Here is a 21,018-nt window from a genome sequence, read left to right as displayed (position 1 = left end):
TGCGGGCTCCAGGCTCCGGGCTCTGGGTGAGGCCTGATCCCTGCTCCCGCCCGGCCACCCTCATTCTCCAGTTGTATCCCCTGCCAGAGTCTGCAGCCTCGGGCCGCGGCGTGGTTGCCTGGGAAACGCTTGCGCCTGCGCAGGGCTTCCTAGGCGCTGGAGTCCGCAGGAGGCCTCGCCGCTGCGGGCCGCTCACGGAGGAACTACAATTCCCAGGAGACCACGCGGTGGGTGGGGGCGGGGTAGTGGGCGGGGCATCGGCAGGCTAGGTTCTCTCCGCGCAGCGCCAGCCGCAGAGAAAGATGGCGCCGCGGAGGGTCAGGTCGTTTCTGCGCGGGCTCCCGGCGCTGCTACTGCTGGTGCTCTTCCTCGGGACCTGGCCCGCGGCGAGCCACGGCGGCAAGTACTCGCGGGAGAAGAACCAGCCCAAGCCGTCCCCGAAACGCGAGTCCGGAGAGGAGTTCCGCGTGGAGAAGTTGAACCAGCTGTGGGAGAAGGCCCAGCGGGTGAGCGCGGCCCGCGGGCGGTGGAGCGGGGCCTGGGGGCGGGGGCCGTGGTTGGGGTCGTTGGAGCGGGGCCCAGGGGTCGGAGGCGGAGGGGGGCGCAGCCGGGGCACCTGTGCCCCACGCGCCCTGTCCTTGGCACAGCCTCCCCCAAGTGTCAGGTGGGGCGCCCCGACCCCTTCTGCAGCAGGAAAGGTACCCATGCCGGCGACGACGCCGTGTGAAGCAGGTGGCGGCCGGCACCCCGAGGGTCAGTGTCGCCCTCCCCAGCCTGGGCGGCCTACTGACCCGAGCGTAGGGACAGAACCAGGCTAGATCACAGGTCTCCTGCCTCCCGAGCCTTTGCCTGTTCCCTCAACCTTATCTCCCTATGTGGGGGAACAAGAAAAACAAAATGTTGGGTAGAAAGACGTGTCCAGGGACAGAAGGAATCCCAGTAGCAAGCCCGTGCTTGTTCATTTGAGCGAGAAATGAGGAGGTGAGGAGATGGGATCGGTTTAGAGCACATAAAACGCGACCTTGGGAATGCTGAAAGTCAGTCTTAACAGGGCGCTCACCTGACCTCTCCTTCATTTGAGAGATGAGGGTACGGAGGCCCCGAGGGGAAAGGGCACCCCCAAGGTGGCTCGGCCGGTGGGGACCCCCGGGACAACAGCTTCCTAATTGGTGCATGACCCTGGGCCAGCTGCTCTCTTCATTAAGATACGGTTGCTTCATTTGTTAGGTGTTCCTGAAAACACCTGAAATGGGTGTTTTCGAACTATGCCGACCATCTGGGCCTCATTATCTCATCTCAAGTGCAGGAGTCAGATTAGATCTCTGTCTCAATAGTCCAGTTTTAAGCATTCCTGAGTCTTTGAGAGGGAAAGTAAATGATTTGCAGAATAAGAAGGAACTTTTGGAACGAAAAGGGAGAGGAGAAACAGGTGGGGGACAGATAGACGGTTATAAGACTGCGTGGGGATGGGGATTGACGCCTGGGCATCAGCTCCACAGGCCCTTCCTGAACTGCTCCTGGGACCAGCAGTCAAGCCCCATGTGTAATGTTCAGCCTGCGGAGGTGGGAGAACGCTCTGGGCTGGAGCGGCAGGGCGGCTTCTTGGAGGAAGGGATTCTGGAGGGGCTGGGGACACGGCTGGGTTTGGATGTGTTGATGGCCTCCCAGCAGCAGGGAACAGGTGTGACCAGGAGCAGCCGGGATGCAGTGCTGCCTCCCCGTGCCCACTGCACTGGGCATCTGTTGAGTGGGTGGAGTCCCCCCTCCCCATGAGGAATGGGGAGCCCGAAATAGACTCCCTGACCAATTGGAGGTGGCGCTGAGGAAGTGCACTCGGGCCCAGGAACCCCAGCGGCTCCCTTTACTTTTGGGTGCTGGCCCAAGTCTTCCACCTGCTCTGCAGGGCCGCCCTGGTGCGCTCCACCTTACCTCCAGCCACCTCCAGCTGGTCCTCTGTCTTTGTCAGCCCAGGCCCCCTGCAGCAATATGCCTGCCCTCAGGCTGCCCCTGCACTGGTCCGGCTACCCTCAGGCTGCCCCTGCACTGTCCCCCGGTGCTGGGTGCTCGCCTGACCAGTTTCAGTCTTGGGTCGGGTCATGTCTCCTGAACCTCCCTGAGGTTCACTGGGCACCATGGTAGGGCGAGCTGCTCACCTCCACTTTGGACTGAGCCTTGGACTAGATGATCTTTCTGGTCCCTTTAAGTCCTGAAGTTCTAGTTGTGTGGGCAAGTCTTTTTTGCTGAACAGAACGTGAAATTCTTCAAGGGTGAGAGTGTTTTGGGGGATTTTGTGTGTCTTCCCCCCTTCCAGAGAGCCTGGTACTATGGCAGGCAGGCCTGCAGAGCCCATTCGTCTTGATTTTCCTTCCAGATAACAGAAGCTTGGAGGGTGGCGGTGCTGTGAGGGTGTTCTATCCTGGAGCCAAGTGTGCAGGCGTCAGACCCGTCCGGGTCTTTTTGAGGTTCTCAGTGGCGGTAGCGCATCCCGGGTGGTCTTTGTGCTGTGGCTCTTGCTGCCGAGCGTGCCAGGGCCCAGGGTGGTCAGGAGGCAGGAGGAGCCACAGTCAGTTCGAATGTAGGGGCAGAGAATTGTTCGTGCAAACAGTCACTCCAGTTGGCTTCTTACCCCACCTGACTCGCCGCTCTAGGTAGGTATCAGACGGAGACGGGGTCTTGGATCGCCCCCTGGAAGATAACTGAGGTGAGGGCTGCTTTTTCAGAGAAGCACGTCCTGCCCGGCTCTGCAGCCACTGCTCTCAGCCTCCTGCGACCTGCGCTCAGCAGCCAGGATGGTCTTGTCCTTTCTTTGGTTTGCTTCATGAAAACATCGTGTCCCTGTTTTCTGCATGTAAAGCCACATCCTGGCATATAGGATTGCGTAGTGTGTCAGTAGGCATAGGGTGAAGGGAGCGTTTCAGGAAACCTTTGCCTTTGATGGGCTGTGAGACCTGCGTTGAGGTTGCCGCCAAGAAGATGCTGAGACCCGCTTTCATCAGGTGAGACCCGGCCGGGGGGTGCTGCTTCATCCTCTCCAGCAACTTGAATCTTGACTTTCTGTGACTCTCCCAGTTCCTCTTTCACAGGCGGGCTCCACTGTGTTGCAAGACTCCTGAGCAGAGGCTGTCCCTGGAGCTTTGGAGGTCGGAGGCCATGCAGAGCCCTTGTGCTCACAGACGCCTTCTGAGGACTCTGCCTCTTCAGAGCTCTGTGTGTTGTGTTGATGCTGAGGAGTAAGCTCCAGGGTCTGCATGGTCCAGCTGCGGCGCTCAGGGACACACTCGTGTACCTCTTGGCCTGGGCTGCACGGTGCCATGAGCTCGGAGTCCTTGGCCATAGGTCCTTAGTTTTTTTGGTTTTTTGTTTTTTTGTTTTTTTTTGAGACAGAGTCTCACTCTGTCGCCCAGGCTGGGGTGCAGTGGCATGATCTTAGCTCACTGCAACCTCCGCCTCCCAGGTTCAAGCGATTCTCGTGCCTCAGCCTCCTGAGTAGCTGGGATTACAGGCATGCACCACCATGCCCAGCTAATTTTTATATTTTTAGTAGAGACGGGGTTTCACCATGTTGGCCAGGCTGGTCTCGAACTCCTGGGCTCAAGTGATCCTCCCGCCTCTGCCTCCTAAAGTGTTGGGATTACAGGTGTAATCCCAGGAGGCACCACACGCAGACGGTCCTTAGTTCTGACATGAATGGTGACTGCAATGAGAGTGTGTGAAGCATCTTGTTCTCAGAGGTCTGACGAGTGGAAACTGAGATCTGCAGAGAGGAGCCCTCAGAGCCCCACCCCAGCTCTCAAGCATCCCCCCTGGCTTGAGAAGGGCCTCTGAGGATGGGCCAGCCAGTGGCCTCCATGGGCACCTAGGACTCGCCAGGCCAATGCATGACCTCACAGCAGCTCAAGGTGGGTATGGCTGTGCCCTTGTCCATGGAGCTCAGGTGGAAGGAGCTGGGGCACAGTGGCTGGGCTGGGACAGTGCATGCCACCTGCCGTGGTGAGACAGGTACAGCATGCCAGGAAGCCTTGGTCACCACCACAGCCTGCTCCTCATGGTGGGTGCCTTGCAGTCTGGCGCGGGCACTCAGGTGAGCGCTGGGAGGATGGCACGTGCCCTCTGAAGAGGTGGTCCATTGGCGGTCCTGGTGGCATTGGAACCTGCCCAGCCTGAACTGTGCTGTGTGTGCAGGTTGACACCAGTGGTGTAGCTGTGGACCCTGGCCTGGGTTTCCTGGGGCGTTGAGAAGCAGCAGCAGGTTATTGGAAAGTTCCAGAAAGCTCTGCTGGCAGGCGGGTGGTGCTGTGTGGGGAAGGGCCACTGCTGAGGTCCCGAGCAGTGCTGGGCCCTTGGGTCTGGTCAGGAGGACACGGTCGGCTCTGCTTGTGTCTGAGGACACAGGACCGGCGTTGTTTGATCAGCTGAACCGGCTTTCTTGCCTGCATGTATACCCTGGCTGTTGATGATTTGCCTCGCTGCTTCATGTTTGACAGGTTCTTTTCTGCAGTTGGTCTCCACAGGGTACTTCTAACTTGATGCGTTAACATTTAACTTGAGAGAGGTGAAAGAATCCAGATGTGGGGTCTGGGGTCTGCACGTGACCTGCTGGTCTTCCTCTGTGCAGATCTGGGGCTGCTTTCTGTGGTGGTGCTGCCAGGCTGGCCCCTTCCGCGGTGAGCACTGGCAGCCACACATCAGGGGAAAGGGAGCTGGCTTTTGTGAGACATGCGGTGTGAAATTTAGACCCCCTGTTGCCTGAGAGTTGGGGAATCAGAGGGAGAAAATGACTTTCCCCTGTGGGGTGCAGATTTTACAGCCCACGGAGCACCTGCCCTTGATTCTCCCAGCACCCTAGGGAGGCAGACAGGAAGTCAGTGAGGACCGCAAGTTATAGGGGTTGGTGCCTGGCTGTGAGCCTGCCAGGACGGGCCCAGGACTTCAGCAGCCCTGGGTCTTCAGCTCCGCTTTCCAGCGGGCAGCCCATGGGCAGTCATGGGACACCTGCGTCCTCTCCCCTGCAGCCAAAGAGGGCAGACCTGGGGCCCCTCAAGGCCAGCACACACTTGAGAGCATGGGCCTGGATTGCCTGCCCCAGGGTGCTGCTTCTGGCTTGGACCATCACTGTGGGCCTCGCATCTCAGACCCTCCTGGGCAGTGCAGCGCGGTAAGTAAGGCGCCTACAGGGTAGCAGCAGCCACGGGGAAGTAGAGATGGAAGCAGACCTGTTCCTCCAGGAGTTTGGGTCACAAACAAGATAGGCAGGTGTGGGCTCCCCCTCCTCCTGAGGCACAGACTGCCCCTCCTGAGAGTTCAGCGTCACTCAGGTGCCTCATTGTCCTGGGTCCTCCTGCTGGGAATACTCAGATCAGACCTCAGGTCTCCTAGGGTCTTCCAGTGGACGCCGCAGGCGAGTGTCCAGGGCACAGAGGGGCACGGGGTGGAGCTCTGGGGAGAAGGGTCTGGGTGGATGGGGCTGGCTGGGGAAGAGGCACGCAGGTAGGGGTGTGTCGAAGGCTGCCAGGGAAAGGGTTTTCAGGTCGGGACAATCCTGGAAAGCAGCCCCTGCAGAGATGGGGGTGCAGAGCATCTACGAGGAGGGCCCAGACAAAAGACTGCCCTGGGACCACCCACCAAGGGTTAGAGAACCTTCTAGAGAATTAGAAGCTTTCCTCTGCCCTAGGCCCTGCCATTCATTTTGTGCCTACCGTTTGCTATCTGTTTACCATTGGGGATCTTGGCTCAGTAATCTGAATTCGTCCCTAACTAAATTTTAAACTCCTGGAGGGTGGGGCCTGTGTGGCTATGGCAGCTGCGGATAGTCAGGCTGGGCTTCTGAGAGGAGAGAGGGCGGGGCTGACAGCCCCAGCACCCAGCTGGAGACAGGGCCTGTGGTCAGGGGTCTCCTTCCTCCCAGGCCCAACACAGACTGAGCTGCAGGGAGCAGGATGGGCTCAGTCTAGGTACAGGCAGAGTGAGGCGAGGAGGTTCCGGGGTGTGGGTTGTGCCAAACACACAGAATTGGCTTCGTGCGAGTCTTGAAAGAAACGTGTGCCCCTGAGCGGTGCGGACCTGAGGGCTGGGCCTCCTGAGGTCTCGGGCTGCAAGGCAGTGTGGGCCACAAGGCGGCGTGGGCTGCGGGACACTGGGAAGGCTCGGGCCGCAAGGCGGCGCGGGCTGCGGGACACTGGGAAGGCTCTGGCTGCAAGGCGGTGCGGGCTGCAGGACACTGGGAAGGCAGCCGGCTCTTGACGCTTCCTGGGGATGTTCTCTGTTTTACATAAACTTTATTGAAATATAACACACATACTTTGGATACTAGCTTGTGTTGTATTTATGTTAGAAAATAGCTAATGAAATATAGATAAAAGATTAATGTTTCAAATCTCTAAGGGGAAACAGACTCCATATTGAAACACACATGATCAGAGGCAGGCGTTAGGTGATGGGCACCTGGAGCTCAGAGGCAGGAGCTGGGGTTCCCTCCTAGAGCCACGGGCAGCTCGTGAGGACCAGCCCCGGGGGAATGTGAGAATGCAGGTGCTCAGGGAAGGGGACCCTCCTGAGAGCTGAGAGATTTGCGGATCTGCACTGCACAGTGCCGAGCACTTCCTTTGCTGCAGGACTCCACAGAGCCTTTAATGCGCTGGCGTCACGACAGTCATGCGGTGCAGCCTCCCCAGTTAGCCAGGGACAGCACCCTGTCTCCGTGAACCCTGGTCCCACCTCATGACACGTTCTGGTTCACACAGCTGGGCCACTCTGCTCTGCACGGAAGAGCCTTCGCTTCCCTGAAGGGCTCGCCTGCCCCAGCACATGCCTCTTAGCGGCCGGGCCAGCCCCGAGGCCAGAGTTGATGAGAGCTGGCCGGTGGGTTTCATTCTGCTGCTTGCCTCGGCCGCCTGGCATTCTGGCCCAGTCATTCTGACGTGGGGACACTCTTGGCCTAAATCCTGTCTTTGCAACCAAAAAGCAGTGTGCCCAGCGGTCACCTCACTTTCTCCCTTCTCTCACCCAGGGTCCCAGAGCTGGGAGGGCAGGGGTGGGATGAAGGAAGCGTGGCCTGCCCTGCGGAGAGGGATGAGGGTGGGGCGGGGAAGTTCCTCAGCCCCAGTGCGGCAGCTCATTCCGGGGCGCTGCCTGTGTGGTCTACGCCAGCAGGTAAGTGAGAGGGTGACAGATTCCTGCTCCAGAAGGATCTGGGGCTGTGTAAGAACCGTCTCAGCAAGACAGTTCGGATCATGGCACACTTGAGAGGTGGTGACTGAGGGTCTTTGGGAAATGAAGATGAGGCAGATCTGAGATTACAGTGATTTTTTTTAAAAAAGAGCTTCTAGGTGTCTGTGTCCTTGCAATGTGTATCTGCAATGGTAATGCAGTGGGTATCTTCTTCCTGCTCTGTTTATCCGAGTGCCCGATGACTGTCCTCAGGTGCTAGGGTGGGGTGTCCTGTTACAGCCAGACAGGAATGAGCAGCCGCTGCTGGTGGGGAGCCCCCGATGGACTTGGGGTTTCCAGATCGTGTATACAGACAGGCCTAGAGAATGGTGTCCATGTTGAGTTCTTGTCTAAACCTGTGGGGTTTGAATCCTGCGGACAGTGACCCTGACTCCACCTCTTCCTGGTCTCTCAGAACCTCCCGGTGGCCAGCCTCTTCCGAGGTCAGTTTCCCACTGTGTCCTGGTCCGTCCTGCTCGTGGCTCACAGGCTCCTCCCCTTCATTCGCAGCTGCATCTTCCTCCCGTGAGGCTGGCCGAGCTCCACTCTGATCTGAAGATACAGGAGAGGGACGAACTCGCCTGGAAGAAACTAAAGCTTGACGGCTTGGACAAAGATGGGGAGAAGGAAGTGAGACTCATACGCAACCTCAGTGGTACGTTTGTTTCTTTCCTAATGCAGGTCGAGTATCCCTCTTCCTAAATGCTTGAGAGTGGCAGTGTTTTGGATGTCGGATTTTGTTTTTGGATTTGGGAATATTTGCATTATGCTTAATCTGGATATCCAAAATGAGCCTTTCCCCTGAGCATCCTGAGTGCCCAGAAAGCTTAGGATTTGGGTTGGGGGCTCACCCTCATGAGGGAGGTGGCCACTGGCTTCAGAGGTTGGCGAGGCTAACCCTCATGAGGGATGGTGGCTGCTCGCCTCAGTGCTGTGGGCTACGCCTCTGACTCCTTGGCTCTTGGCCAAGGGGCCCATTGGGCACAGCCTGCGGGGGGCTCTCCTCTGAGCAGAGATGCGCCCTTGGCCGTGGTCTCGGTTTGCTGTCACAGGTGCCATTGGCACGCAAGAGGGAGGGCCAAGGCAGGGGCACTGGGTGCAGGAAGGGGCCGGAGGACAGCAGGAGGCTCTGTCACCCAGAGGAGAAAGCAGTCTCCCCTAGCATCTTGAAGTTTTGGGGACATACTCCAGATGTTGTCAGAATGGACACTTGGTTGTGATGCACTTAGTGAGCCCTCGTCCCTGTGGGTATTCAAGAAGAGGCAGGACAGTCGCCTGCTTGGTACCAGCATACGGAAGACAGGTGTGTCCTCAGAGCCAGGAGGGTTTTAAATGACAGAGTTGCGACTGTTCCTTTTGGACCCCTCTCCTCCACCATCCTCCCTCACCACGGGCCCGTCAGCAGGGCACTGGCGGGCAGAGGACGCACACCAGGTGGGCCCGTGGGACTGGGGTTGGGGCTGCTCCGGAGAGTCGAGTGCTCAGCTGCCTGCTGTCAGCTATGTGTAGCAGCCCTAGGAGCTGCTGTGCCTCCACCCAACTGCTGCCCCTGGGCCTGACCCCAGGCACCCCTTCCCCAATCCCCTCCCCCGCTGCTCCCTGTGTGACCTGGGCCCCCGGCATAGTCCCCTGCCCCCCACCTCCATTTCCTCCTCCTGTCTCACAGGACAGTGGTGTGAACCAAGTGGGATACTCCCCACTGGGGTGGGGGTGGGGGTGGCTGCCATCGCACTTGTTGCTGTCATGAGGGTGGCCCCAGAGCCCTGCCCATGTCTGGAGTCTGCTGTAGCCCTGCTTTTCACATGTGCTGATGGCCTCAGGCATTGCAGCGCCCAGGTTGTCTCTGATAAGGAGAGGAGGTGTCTATGGAGTTCCTTCGTTAGGCCTGATGCTCTAACACCTACTCCTCAAAACTCGTTGTCGTCCCATTTGACAGGCTCAGAGAGGGTGATTTGTCTGGCGTTGCAGAGCTGAGTAGTGCAGCAAAGATTTGGAGCCAGGGTTTTCTGACTCCTGAGCAGGTGGTCTGTTCCCAGCCACCCCTCTTCTACCATTGGCAGGCATCAGCAGACATGTCATGTGGCTGCGCCCGGGTTAAAGACGGAGGGCCGGCTTCATTTTTGCTGGTTTATGCCACCATGTTCAAGAGTCTGGGTGGGACGTAAGCCAAGACATGGCGGTAGGGACTGCCTGGGGAACAGAGACATGGCTGAAACAATTCTGGATGGTTGCATCCCCACCAGCATGTCTAGTGGGCCATTCCCAAGGGCCAAGAAAGAGTCTGTCCTGGAGGTGCCCCCAGGAAGAAGGGACTGGCTATGCAGCAGGGCAGCATTCGGGGCCTGGAGGAGACAGAGCAGCTTGCAGGGGGCACAGAAGTGGGCTAAGAACCAGCTCCCTCCTGCACGCCAGGCAGTGTCCTTGCAGAGTGTCCAGGTCTGTGGCCCAAGTGGAGCTGTCTTGTTTTCTGCCATTGCCTAGTGACCTGGCAGAAAACTTAGTGGGACTCTAGGAGCCGGCGTCCCAGAAGCAGACCGTGCCCACACTCAGGAGAGAGGCTCGTCCTGGCCGGTTGCCCGCCATCTTCTGGGTGTGGCCCCTGGACCCCCAAGGTCCCCTGTGCCATTATCAAGTCTGATACCATACCTGGGGGACCAGCCATAGCCAAGTGTGCCTGCCCTTGGCACCCTCCATGCTGAGGTCCACCCTGAGACAGACGGGCCATGCTCCACTCTGCCCTGCCCTGCTCTGCTCTGGGGTTCGCTCCTGTCCTCACCCCCACTGCACCCCCAGGGCCACTTCACTCCCCAGGCAGGGAGTGTGGGGCGGTGTCCATCCTCCCCAGGCAGGGGGTGTGGGGCGGCGTCCGTCCTCCCCAGGCAGGGGGTGTGGGGCGGCGTCCGTCCTCCCCAGGCAGGGGGTGTGGGGCGGCGTCCGTCCTCCCCAGGCTGGGGGTGTGGGGCGGCGTCCGTCCTCCCCAGGCAGGGGGTGTGGGGCCACCTCTGTCCTCCCCAGGCAGGGGGTGTGGGATGGCGTCCATCCTCCCCAGGCAGGGAGTGTGGGGCCGTGTTCATCCTCCCCAGGAGCTCTAAGGGCTCGGTGCTCCTGAGGCCGCCTCCAGCTTCAGTGCTCTGTGACTCCATTCCATGCAGAACCCAGCACCTCCAGAATCCAGAACCTTCCATAGTCCCTGCTGCTGATCGCAGCCTTGGGCACTCTGCCTTTTGATGGGGTCTGACCAGCCACTTTGGGCTCTGGCTCAGAGCTTTTGGCTCCAACTAGGAAGGCTTGAGCCAGGCTAGCCTCAGAGCCCCAGGACATGGCCCACCCTCCCTCTCTCCCCCTCTCCTCCTCTCGGGCTCAGGGGTGCACAGCCTGGGATTGTGACCTCAGTGCTGCTGAGCAGTGGCTGGACTTGGGGGTCTGGGCAGGACGGCCTTCACAGGCAGGCCTGGCACTGGCTTTCTAAGGCCAGGAGGCATCCAGGCCACTTTTTTAAAAAGTTTGTGTATTTTTGTATGTATTTATTTCATTTATTTTCTCATCCCCCACAGCCGGTATTATTTATTTAATTATTTATTTATTTTAAAAGATGGGGTCTCACTTTGCTGCCCTGGCTGGTCTTGGACACCTGGGTTCAGACGGCCCTCCTGCCTTGGCCTCCCAAAGTGCTGGGATCACAGGCATAAGCCACCGCGCCCGGCCTAAAATAGTTACTTCAGGTATAAATTCCCTGCCATGGAAGACACGCCCAGCATGTGGTTGAGCTTTGAAGCGTGCATCTATGGGACCCGTGCCCAGCACCAGCAGCTCTTGACTGCTGTCAGGAGAGACGGCTTTCCTCAGGGACAAGACCACAGGCTGTTTTTTCACGCTTAGGAAGATCACAAGCGCTTCCAGGCTGGAACACGAGAAGCACATGCTGCGTGTGGCCTTGAGACCCCCATGGCCCAGGCTTCCAGACAGAATGAGACAGGAGGGATCAGAGGCCAGGGTGGTGTCGATGAGAAAGGAGGCCTGAGGCTTTCGGGGTGTCCCTGGAGCAGGGACAGTCCCCAGGGCTGGCAGTGACAGAGGATGGACCTTTGGGAGAGGTGCGGGGGTGGGGCCTGCTGAGCCCAGAGCATGTGGAGGCCCTGCTGGGAGTAGTTCTGTCCAGTAGGGTCAAGGGTGAAGGTGAAGGCCCAGAGGAGGTGCTGGGGTCCAGGAGTCACCATCTGGGTGAAGAGGTCCCGGGGTGAGGGGAAGTGTGAGGCGAAGGGAGGCTCCGAGCCCAGCATCTTGGGAGAGGCCTACTCGGGGCCCTCTCGGCCTGGAGGGGAAGGCAGGACCCCATTCTGTGGGAGGCGGGGCCCTGGGAGAATTCCCCCAGCCCCCAGGAAAGGGCCGGCAGGCAAGCCCACCGCCAGCTAAGGAGGCGGGTGGGGTTGCATGGGCCCCGGATTCCAGGGGACTTAGTAGAGTGCCTGTCACACAGAGCCACAGCACAGGACTTGGAAGTGGGAACTGGGGCCTGGGGAGAGCTACTGCCGGAGGGCGAGGCCAGCCCCCAGGCTCTGCTCTCACATCCCAAGTGCAGGACTTGTCTGCAGCTGAGTCCTGTCGGCACCAGGGCCCGCGTCGAGCGCCTGCTTTCATATCATGTTGGTGGCAGCGTGTGGTGACAGACACAGCCCACAGATGCTGAGTCCCCCCTAGGGAAGTGGGGCTAGGGGAGCACCACGTGGGCAGATCCTAGAGGGCTCCCCGAGTGGCTGGGCCACAGCACACTGCAGACTAATTATTCCTCCTGGCTGCTACCGGTAACTTTTTGTTAGAAGCTGCTGACACTGACGTTTCTCCTTTAGAAACTGTTTTTCCTCCCAATAAATATAAGATGTGTGCTGTCAGAAAGCCCTGCCACCCTGCACAGTCTGCAGGTGGCCTCTGTCCTGTGGTCCTTAAGAGTTTTTGCCCTATGGTAGCAGGTGAGGCTGCAAATTTTGTTCTTGAAAATCTGTGCAGCTGGTCGCTAAAGACGGGCCAATCGGTAACCACTCTTACAGCCCAGCCCACCAGCTGCTTCCGACAGCTGCGTCTCACGGGGACACAGCTTGATGGAGGACTCCAGCCGGTGTGTCCCTGGTAGGAAAGAGGGAGGTCCTGGGGGTGTCCCGTGAGTTGCCAGACCCTTTCCTAAGCGCTGGGAGACCACAGACCCCACGCTTGTTTATATTCTTGTTCTCCCCAGATCTCCAGTGGTCATCCAGGAAACGGGTGAAAGGAAACTACTGGAAAATGAGAGGCAAACCTGTCTCACCCACCGTGGCAACCCAGATGTGTTGGCTGTTGACTGTTTTTCACAGGAAACCATATCAAATAGAACCTCCCCTCTCTCCTAGTCATCTTCGCCAAGTATGGTCTGGACGGGAAGAAGGACGCTGGGCAGGTGACCAGCAACTCCCTCAGTGGCACCCAGGAAGACGGGCTGGATGACCCCAGGCTGGAAAAGCTGTGGCACAAGGTACTCTTCGATTGTTTGCATACCTTGCAGAATTGGTGCCGTTACGCTGAGTGTTAAGGCGGGGGCTGTGAGGGGCAGTCTCTGCTCTGCATGGGAGCCGGGGTTTGGGAAAGTCTCAGGAAGACGGTGGCTTCCTAAGGAAGCCATTCCACTGTCGTTCTGTGAATCTTTTCAGCTTTCCTGTTTAGAAGATTCCTTGCTCTTTGAGTAAAGGAGCTCTGTTTGGCCTGCAGCTGTCAGACCTTCAGCTCAGGTCACGTGTGGTTAGGGACGGTGACGTAGCATGGGCTGCGTTCTTTACTCCGTGTCGGATTTTTAGTGTAGTGAGTGGTGCCGTGGACGTGCCTCTGTGATTAGAAGGGTACCCTCGTGTGTGGGGCTGGCCTTTCACCCTGTGCCTGGGAAGGGTGCGGGGGCCTGATGCGGGGCCAGGCGCTGGGACCCAGCAGGGCCTGGTGGGCAGTGGCAGGGTGTTTACCTGCCGCAGCTCCCCCATTTCCAGTGGCTCCTGCTCCAGAACAGTTTCTCTGGATCACATTGATTTGGGGTCAACAGTTAGACTTCTTGTACTAGCCCAGTTGCAGCTCATTGTCCTTGGCCAGGAGAGATGGAGTCGGTAGAAGGGGGCTGAGAGGGAGAGAGGGCCCTGTGTGGCCTCCCTGGACGTGTGTGAGCCACGTCACCCCACAACCGGGAGGCAGGTGGGATGACAATGAGGGGCTGGCAGAGGTCCCCCTAGGAAGGTGGCCTTGCTGTCCTCACCACCTGCAGCCAGGAGAGCCAGGCAAGCCCAGGGTCACCGGGCTGCTGCCCTGTCCCCCTCCTTGGGATCTTCTGCTCCCCACCCCAGCCAGCTCGGTAGCCGTCCCCTGTTGAGCCTGGACACGTCCAGGAGAAGGGTGGTTGCCTGCCGGCAGCTCTTCTCCGGTTTGTTTTTTGTTTTCCTGCCCTTCGTGAGGCCAAGAACCTGGCCCGGCACTCACGTAGGCAAGGGCCTGCCTGGCCATGAGGAGTGATCGGCTGAAGAGCGGCCCTGGCCACATGAGCCCGCGGCGGGTTCACTCCAGGCCTTGTTTCCCTCTTAGGCGAAGACCTCTGGGAAATTCTCCAGCGAAGAACTGGACAAGCTCTGGCGGGAGTTCCTGCATCACAAAGAGAAAGTACAACGTCCTGCTGGAGACCCTGAGCAGGAAAGAAGGTGCCCCCCGCCCCCACTGCCTCCTGCCCCCCACCCCTCCTGCACCTGAGGCTCGTTGTGCTCAGTGGGCAGCCTCGGCTCCCCTCGGGAACACGGCAGGGGCAGGGGGGCGGCACCAGACGCCCTCTCCCAGGGTTCCACCGGACTTGTGAGTGGGGAGGTTGCTGTGCAGGCAGGGCTGGCTCTGGGAGTCACCCGCCTGCATTGGATGAACCAAGTCTTACCGGCGCCTGCCCCCACCATGGGCACAGCTGCTGCCTTTGTCAGACCTGAGCTTCACTGATGGGTCCTTCATTCTGGACTCGTGACCCTCCCCAAATGTGTGACTTTCCCACCCCACAAAGCTGGAGTAAAATGGAGGGTGACCCAGCAGAGAGGGGGCAGGGCAGGGGTCCAGAGTCAGCCCCCAGGGGACCTGGTGCCCCAGCTGTCACCGCCAGGCGCCACTTGGTGTGCGTGTCCCGGCGTCTCGCCTGTCTCGCCTGGAAAGGAAGCTGTGCCAATGGTCGTTTCTGCGGCACTGCAGGACCACGGAAGGGGGACATTTTCAGCCCAGAAATGAGAGCGAGTTTGAGCTCCTCAGCAGTGGGCATTATAGACAGTGGTCTGGGCAGGTAGGGCGAGGACTCCCAGCCTCATGGCGTCCTGCCTTCGGTTTTACAGAAATCCACGAGAACGTCATTAGCCCCTCGGACCTGAGCGACATCAAGGGCAACGTCCTGCACAGCAGGCACACGGAGCTGAAGGAGAAGCTGTGCAGCATCAACCAGGGCCTGGACCGCCTGTGCAGGGTCAGCCACCAGGGCTACAGCACTGAGGCCGGTGAGTGCCCGCCGGGGACTGTTGGTTCCCGAGGGTGGGGCCGTCTCTGGTTGTGTTTTGGGGACAAGCAGGCAGGTGCTTGTAGCGACGGGAACCTGGGCCTGTGGACGCAGCGGAGACCCTCGGCGCGCTCAGTCTACCCAGGGGTGGTCACAGGCCTCGCTCCCAGGAGCTGCTCCATGAAGGTCACTCGCCATCCCCAGCCTTCTACCTGGAGACTAGCGGAGGGCAGTGGCGGTAGCGGGCCTGGGAGCAGCCCTTCCCAGCATCTCCCCAGCCTCAGCAGCACGGCCCCTCCCATGCTGCTGTTGGCCAAGAACAGAGACCACTTGTCAAACACAGCTCTGTCTCCATCTCATGCCACCCACACCGTCCATCAGTCCCCTTCAGCCCGGCAGGGGCAGGACGCCCGCTGAGGCCACAGAGCTTGTGGCTCCATCTCAGCAGCTCATCTCCCTCCACTGCAGGCCCTCAGTGGCCAGGCTCTGCACCACTGCTTCTTGCCCCGGACCCGGGCCAGAGCCTTGTGCAGGGTTTACCAGAAGCCTGCTGGCCTCACTCACACAGCTTCTGATTCTGTACCTCATCCTCCACGTGCACACTGAGCGCCAGCTGCACACCAGGCACTGCTCTAGGCTCGAGGAGGCAGCAGCCGCCAGGAGATGGCATCTGTGCCCTCATGGTGATAAGACAGCAGGGCTGGTCTCTGTCCCTGGTGCCAGGCAGAGCCACCGCCTCATCTCCAGGATGGTCTGGCCAGAGGCAGCCTCCAGCACAGCAGTCAAATGTGTCCACGCGGGCCCAGGTCCCCTTGGTTGGCTGTGCTGCTGTCACCTGAGTGCCTTTGGGCAAGACCCCTCACCACCCACCCCCAAACCCAGGCTCCCTTAGCCTGACCTGGTGCTGGTGACTGTGTCAGCTGTAGGCTTTTGGCCGTAGTGTTGGGGGCTGGACCACCTTGTAGGCCTGCGATGCAGTTTGCTGAGTGCCTGTGCTGGAGAGACCCGGATGAGCCTGGCTATAGTCCATGCAGGAAAGGGCGACTCAGCCCCACACACTCCTCTTCCCACCTCGGGCTGTCCCCAAGGCAGTTGTGTCCAGCGGCTCCTGCAGTTCTCTTGCGGGTCTGCCTGGGCCTTCCAGCAAGCCCCTCCAGCCCAGGGTCCTCAGGGTCCTGAGCAGGAAGGGGTCAGCAGAGGAGGGAGCAGGGGCCACTGTTGCGGGGCTCCATGGGCAGGCGGCTCTGGACTACTCGCTCCTGGATGGAGAGTGGTGATGGCCCCGGAGTCTCTCACTGCGTCCCTTCATGAGCACCAGGGTCCAGGAGCCATCTTGGTTTGTTTGGCTCCTCCCAGGAGCCCGAATGTTTGACTTTCACGAGCACCACATCCTGCTGGAGACCCTGAGCAGGACCGAAGGGAAACAGCCTGTGCCTGCGTCTGGACCTGGCTGAACTTGCAGGCGCCCCCACCCGAGGTCCTGAGCAGCCTCTGCACACAGGCCACGTCCATCCTCTGCCTCCTGCTTCAGAGGCAGCCAGGGCGGGCTGTGGCACTTCCCAGGCTCTGATGGAGGCAGGTGTTTCTGGACACAAAGGAGAAGCAGTTGTTTGGCCAAGGGGACAGAGAAGCCACATTTCAGCGAGGTCATGTGAGCTACTGAACAGATGCCCTCTGTGTGCCATGAGACTTTGAGTGCACGCACCCGTGTTTCACACACATGCAGGTCGCGCCTGCAAACCCTCATAGGCTCCATGCACACTCAGCGTGGTTGCCGTGGGGCTGGCTGTGGTGTGCACCCCGGGTGCTGCTGAGGCCACTCTTGCTCCTCCCCTGCAGAGTTCGAGGAGCCCAGGGTGATTGACCTGTGGGACCTGGCGCAGTCCGCCAACCTCACGGACAAGGAGCTGGAGGCGTTCCAGGTAAGGAAACACGGCCCTCTCCTTCTAGCTCTCTCCTGTGGTGAAGATTCTCTTGCAGTTTCCGGGTAAGGAAATGCAGCCCTCTCCTCCGAGCTCTCTCTCTCAAGATTCTCGCAGTTTCTTCCTTAACCACTCGGTGAACCTGCTTGCGTTTTCCTTCTCATCTGCGTGGGAACTCGTGTTTCAGGGGCGGGGCCAGGCTCTGGAGGGAGGGGCTTTGGTTCTTTTGTCCGTGTCCACGTCTGAGCGTGGCCTTGGTGCGGGTACTGTGGATGGTCAACAGTTGGTCGGGACCCAGCCACAGCCTGGGGGGAGGGGACCAAGGACACTACCGGGATCGTTTAGGGGTGTCACCGCTTCCTGAGATGGAGGCCCAGGGAGGGAAGGAGACCACCTCAGGTGGCAGGGGCTCCTGGGGCGTGTGGAGTGCCAGATCATTCTGAGGGTGGAGAATTCATCAGCTCGGTGAGCACCCAGCAGGGCTGTGAGGAGTGGGGAGTCCAGCATGGGCAGCCTTGGGTATGGTATCCGGCCGTGAGTTCAGCCAGGGTCCCTATAGCTGGTGTCTGTTGGGAGGGAGGTGGGTGTGGTCCTGCCCTCATAGGACTTGGGACTTTCCTGGCCCCAGGAAGGGCCCTTAGCATCTCCCCCAGAAAGGGGTCAGGAGCTTCCCTCTGGGGCTGGGGCACCTTAGCTGGCCGCAGGCATGTGCATGGGGCTTGGCAGGTGGGGCCACATGGAGGGCCCTGGGTCTGGAGCGTGGGGTCAAGGCAGGGCAGGGCGCCTACAGGAGCAGGGACAGAGCTTCAGTCCAGCAGCAGTGGAGCCCAGGCAGGCTGGGGGCAGGGTGCAGAGGCAGCCACCACAGAAGCACAGCCCCTCGACATGGGGTCTGGCTGGGAACGAGCTGGAGGCCCCCTAGATTCGGGGGGCGGGGGTGCCATTTGCAGAGACAGGGAAGGGGTCGGCTTAGGGCTGCCGAGGAGGCGTGGGCTGGGACCCATTGCTAGTGTGATGGCCTCCCAGCTGCCGCCCCCTCATTGCCCATGTCACCGCAAGGCCTGTCCTGCCCCGGGTATGGCGCCGTCCCTTGGCGTCCTTGCAGTTCACCCGGGACCACAAGATGGCATGGCGAGCATGGGGAGGGAACACTCACCTATGGAAACCTTGTTCCAGGAGGAGCTCAAGCACTTCGAAGCCAAAATTGAGAAGCACAACCACTACCAGAAGCAGCTGGAGATTGCGCACGAGAAGCTGAGGCACGCAGAGAGCGTGGGCGATGGCGAGCGTGTGAGCCGCAGCCGTGAGAAGCACGCCCTGCTGGAGGGGCGGACGGGTTCCAGGACCGGGGAGGCCACAGTTCCCCTGCAGGAAAGATGAGGCCGCCCACATGCAGCTCAGGGCTTCCTGTAGATGGGGTGTGGGCCCCACGCTGTTGTCTTCCCTGTCCGAGTTGAACCCCAGGGCCACAAGTGTGTGGGGCACTGAAGGCCACAGCAGCCATGCTAGGGGAGCCCCCCGGGCTTGTAGTGCAGTCCCCCGACCCTCAGGTGTGAGCGCAGGCCCCGGCAGGCCACTGCCTCGTCCTCCTGTGACCAGGATGGGGCGTGACCTGGATACCCACAGCCAGCCCATGAGTCAGGGCACTCTCCAGCCCTTGAGACAGGCGAGCCCCCTTCCCCACAGCCCCTGGGATGTGAGGGGAGGAGGGGCAGAGCCCAGGAGAAGCCGAAGCCAGCGCACGGCCTTGCCACAGAGGCACAGAAAACCTTGGAAGCTCATGCCAAGTTCTTTCTGGAGGGAGCTGGGGCTCAGGAGCCCCATCTGTGCCCTTTAAACTTTGAACTGCAGGCATGTGTTACCGATTCAAAAATAGGAAAGGCCTAAAAAATAAATGAAGGTAGAAGTTCTGATAGGAGAGGGTGGTGCAGGTCTGCCTGGCAGAATGTGCAGGAGAGCAGCCTGCGGCCCTTGCCCATGGGCAGGAGCTCAGGTCCAGGGTGAGCACCACCATGTGGGGTTTGCAGGGCGCTCCCGCGAGACGCGGGGATGGAATGCTAGCGTGCACCTAGCTTCACCTGACCACGGCAAAGCTCGGTGTTGGTTAAGAAAGCCGTGTGGCACTGCCTGAGGCACCCGCACCGTTGGGGCAGAGGTCAGGGCCGCTGAGAGAAGGGACCTTCGGTGAGTTATTCACCCTGAGCCACGGGCTCCTATGTGGAGAGGGAGGTGGCGCCCATGAGCAGGGTTTTGTGAGAATCCGGGGAGAGCTACAGTGACCCCGGCCCAGGCTGGGCTGACGCAGCACCTGCTGACACTGGGGTGGTATCTGTGGGGATGCTCTGGGCTGTTGTGATGTGAGGAGCTGGAGGTCCCTCTCCTTCCCTCCCAGGCCCTGAGGAGGAAGGCGCCTTTCCCAGAGCTCTGTCCCAGTCTCTCTGGTCATTACTTTTAAAAATAACACTGTGGGGCTGGGCACAGTGGCTCACACCTGTAATCCCAGCACTTTGGGAGGCTGAGGTGGGTGGATCATCTGAGCTCAGGAGTTCGAGACCAGCCTGGGCAACGTGGTAGAACCCCATCTCTACCAAAAATAGAAAAAATTAGCCGGGCGTGGCGGTGGGCACCTGTAGTCCTAAGTACATGGGAGGCTGAGGTGGGAGGATCACTTGAGCCTGGGAGCCAGAGGTTGCAGTGAGCTGAGATCATGCCACTGCACTCCAGCCTGGGTGACAGAGCGAGACCCTTTCAGTAAGTAAATAAATAACACCATGGGCCTATCACAGAGACCCTGAGCTATCCACTTCAGCATGAACTGCTCCTGGCTGGTGGCTCTTAGCGTTCTTTGGTGGGATTTTCTAGTTAGCACTGAGCTGCTTTTGTGATTTGAGCATTTCTGGATGGGTGTGGAATTGGAAAGTCAGATGTGCAGGGCTTGCGCCTTTTCCTTTTGGATCGCGTGTCTCCTGACGTGAGGCTGAGCTCACAGAGCTGGCCTCGAGGCGTGCTGTCCCCAGCTGATGAGACGTTTCTGTCCACATGTGAAGAAGCATCTGCAGGACCTGTCCAGCAGGATCTCCAGAGCTCGGCACAACGAACTCTGAAGGCATTGGGGAGCCCAGCCAGGCAGGGAAGAGGCCAGCGTGAAGGACCTGGGCTCTTGGCCGTGGCATTTCCATGGACAGCCCACTGTCAGGGTGGCTGGGGCTGGCACGGGTGTCGAGGCAGGAAGGATTGTTTCTGGTGACTGCAGCCACTGCCGTCGCGACACAGGGCTTGGTGGTGGTAGCATTTGGGTCTGAGATCGGCCCAGCTCTGACTGAAGGGGCTTGGCTTCCACTCAGCATCAGCGTGGCAGTCACCACCCCAGTGAGGACCTCGATGTCCAGCTGCTGTCAGGTCTGATAGTCCTCTGCTAAAACAACACGATTTACATAAAAAATCTTACACATCTGCCACCGGAAATACTATGCACAGAGTCCTTAAAAAATAGAGTGCAGTATTTAAACCACCCGCTTGTTGGCTGGTCACTAAGTGTCCTGGTGGCTGGGGCCGGAGCCAGTGCTCGTGAAGGGATCGCGTCATAGCCAGCTTCCCCTCTGGGCCCCGTGGGTCTTTGCAGCCAACCTCCTTTTCCCGTGAGATGGCCCGGCCTGATTTAAAGCCAAGAGTGCTTGAGTTGAGTTTGAGGGGAAGATGTGGAGCGTGTGGTTCTGTAGACAGTCAGAGACTGTGGCCTGGGGGCAGCGTCTTTCAACTCTCACCTCTGCAGCTCAGGGACCTCAGGAGACCTCACCAAACCTGCAGGGCCTCCGTGTCCCTAAGTGTGCTGTGTAAATGCCCCATCTCACGGGGGAGAGACAGCCATGGAGGCCTTCCTCTGACCATAGCTGATGGACTGGCGGTTGCTCAGGTCCGGCTCCGAGCATGTTCCCGTGTCTGAGCCTGGAAGAGGCTCGGGTCCGGCTCCGAGCGTGGTTCCCTTCCCATGTCTGAGCCTGGAAGAGGCTCGGGTCCGGCTCCAGGCATGGTTCCCTTCCCGTGTCTGAGCCTGGAAGAGGCTCGGATCCGGGTCCGGTTCCGAGCGTGGTTCCCATGTTTGAACCTGGAAGAGGCTCCACCAGGCGTATTGTGTTTTGACTGCAGCTGGATCTTGGCTTGACTGTTGAGATCTGCCAAACATCCGCTAAGCTATCATTTCTGAGAAAGGTCAAGGCTAGAGGCAGCATGTCGGGAGTTGGTGCATCAGGGTTGGAAGGGCCCCAGGGTACAGCATGTGGGTGCCTGTTCCTATGTGGACTTGTGTGTGTGTGGCTGGTGGGGCGGGGGGTGGATTCTGGTTCTTTTTTTTCCCATTATCCTGAGAGC

At 59.6% G+C, this 21,018-nt stretch overlaps 1 pseudogene; it reads left to right on the top strand.

Moving 5' to 3' along the window:
• The first annotated feature begins 297 nt into the window (after nt 1-297).
• LOC129523574 (alpha-2-macroglobulin receptor-associated protein-like) lies at nt 298-20,161 on the top strand (annotated as a pseudogene).
• The last annotated feature ends 857 nt before the right edge of the window (nt 20,162-21,018 follow it).

This window comes from Gorilla gorilla, chromosome 22 (assembly GCF_029281585.2).
Source record: "Gorilla gorilla gorilla isolate KB3781 chromosome 22, NHGRI_mGorGor1-v2.1_pri, whole genome shotgun sequence".
Lineage (NCBI taxonomy): Eukaryota > Metazoa > Chordata > Mammalia > Primates > Hominidae > Gorilla > Gorilla gorilla.
This window is presented reverse-complemented; position numbering and strand designations above follow the sequence as displayed.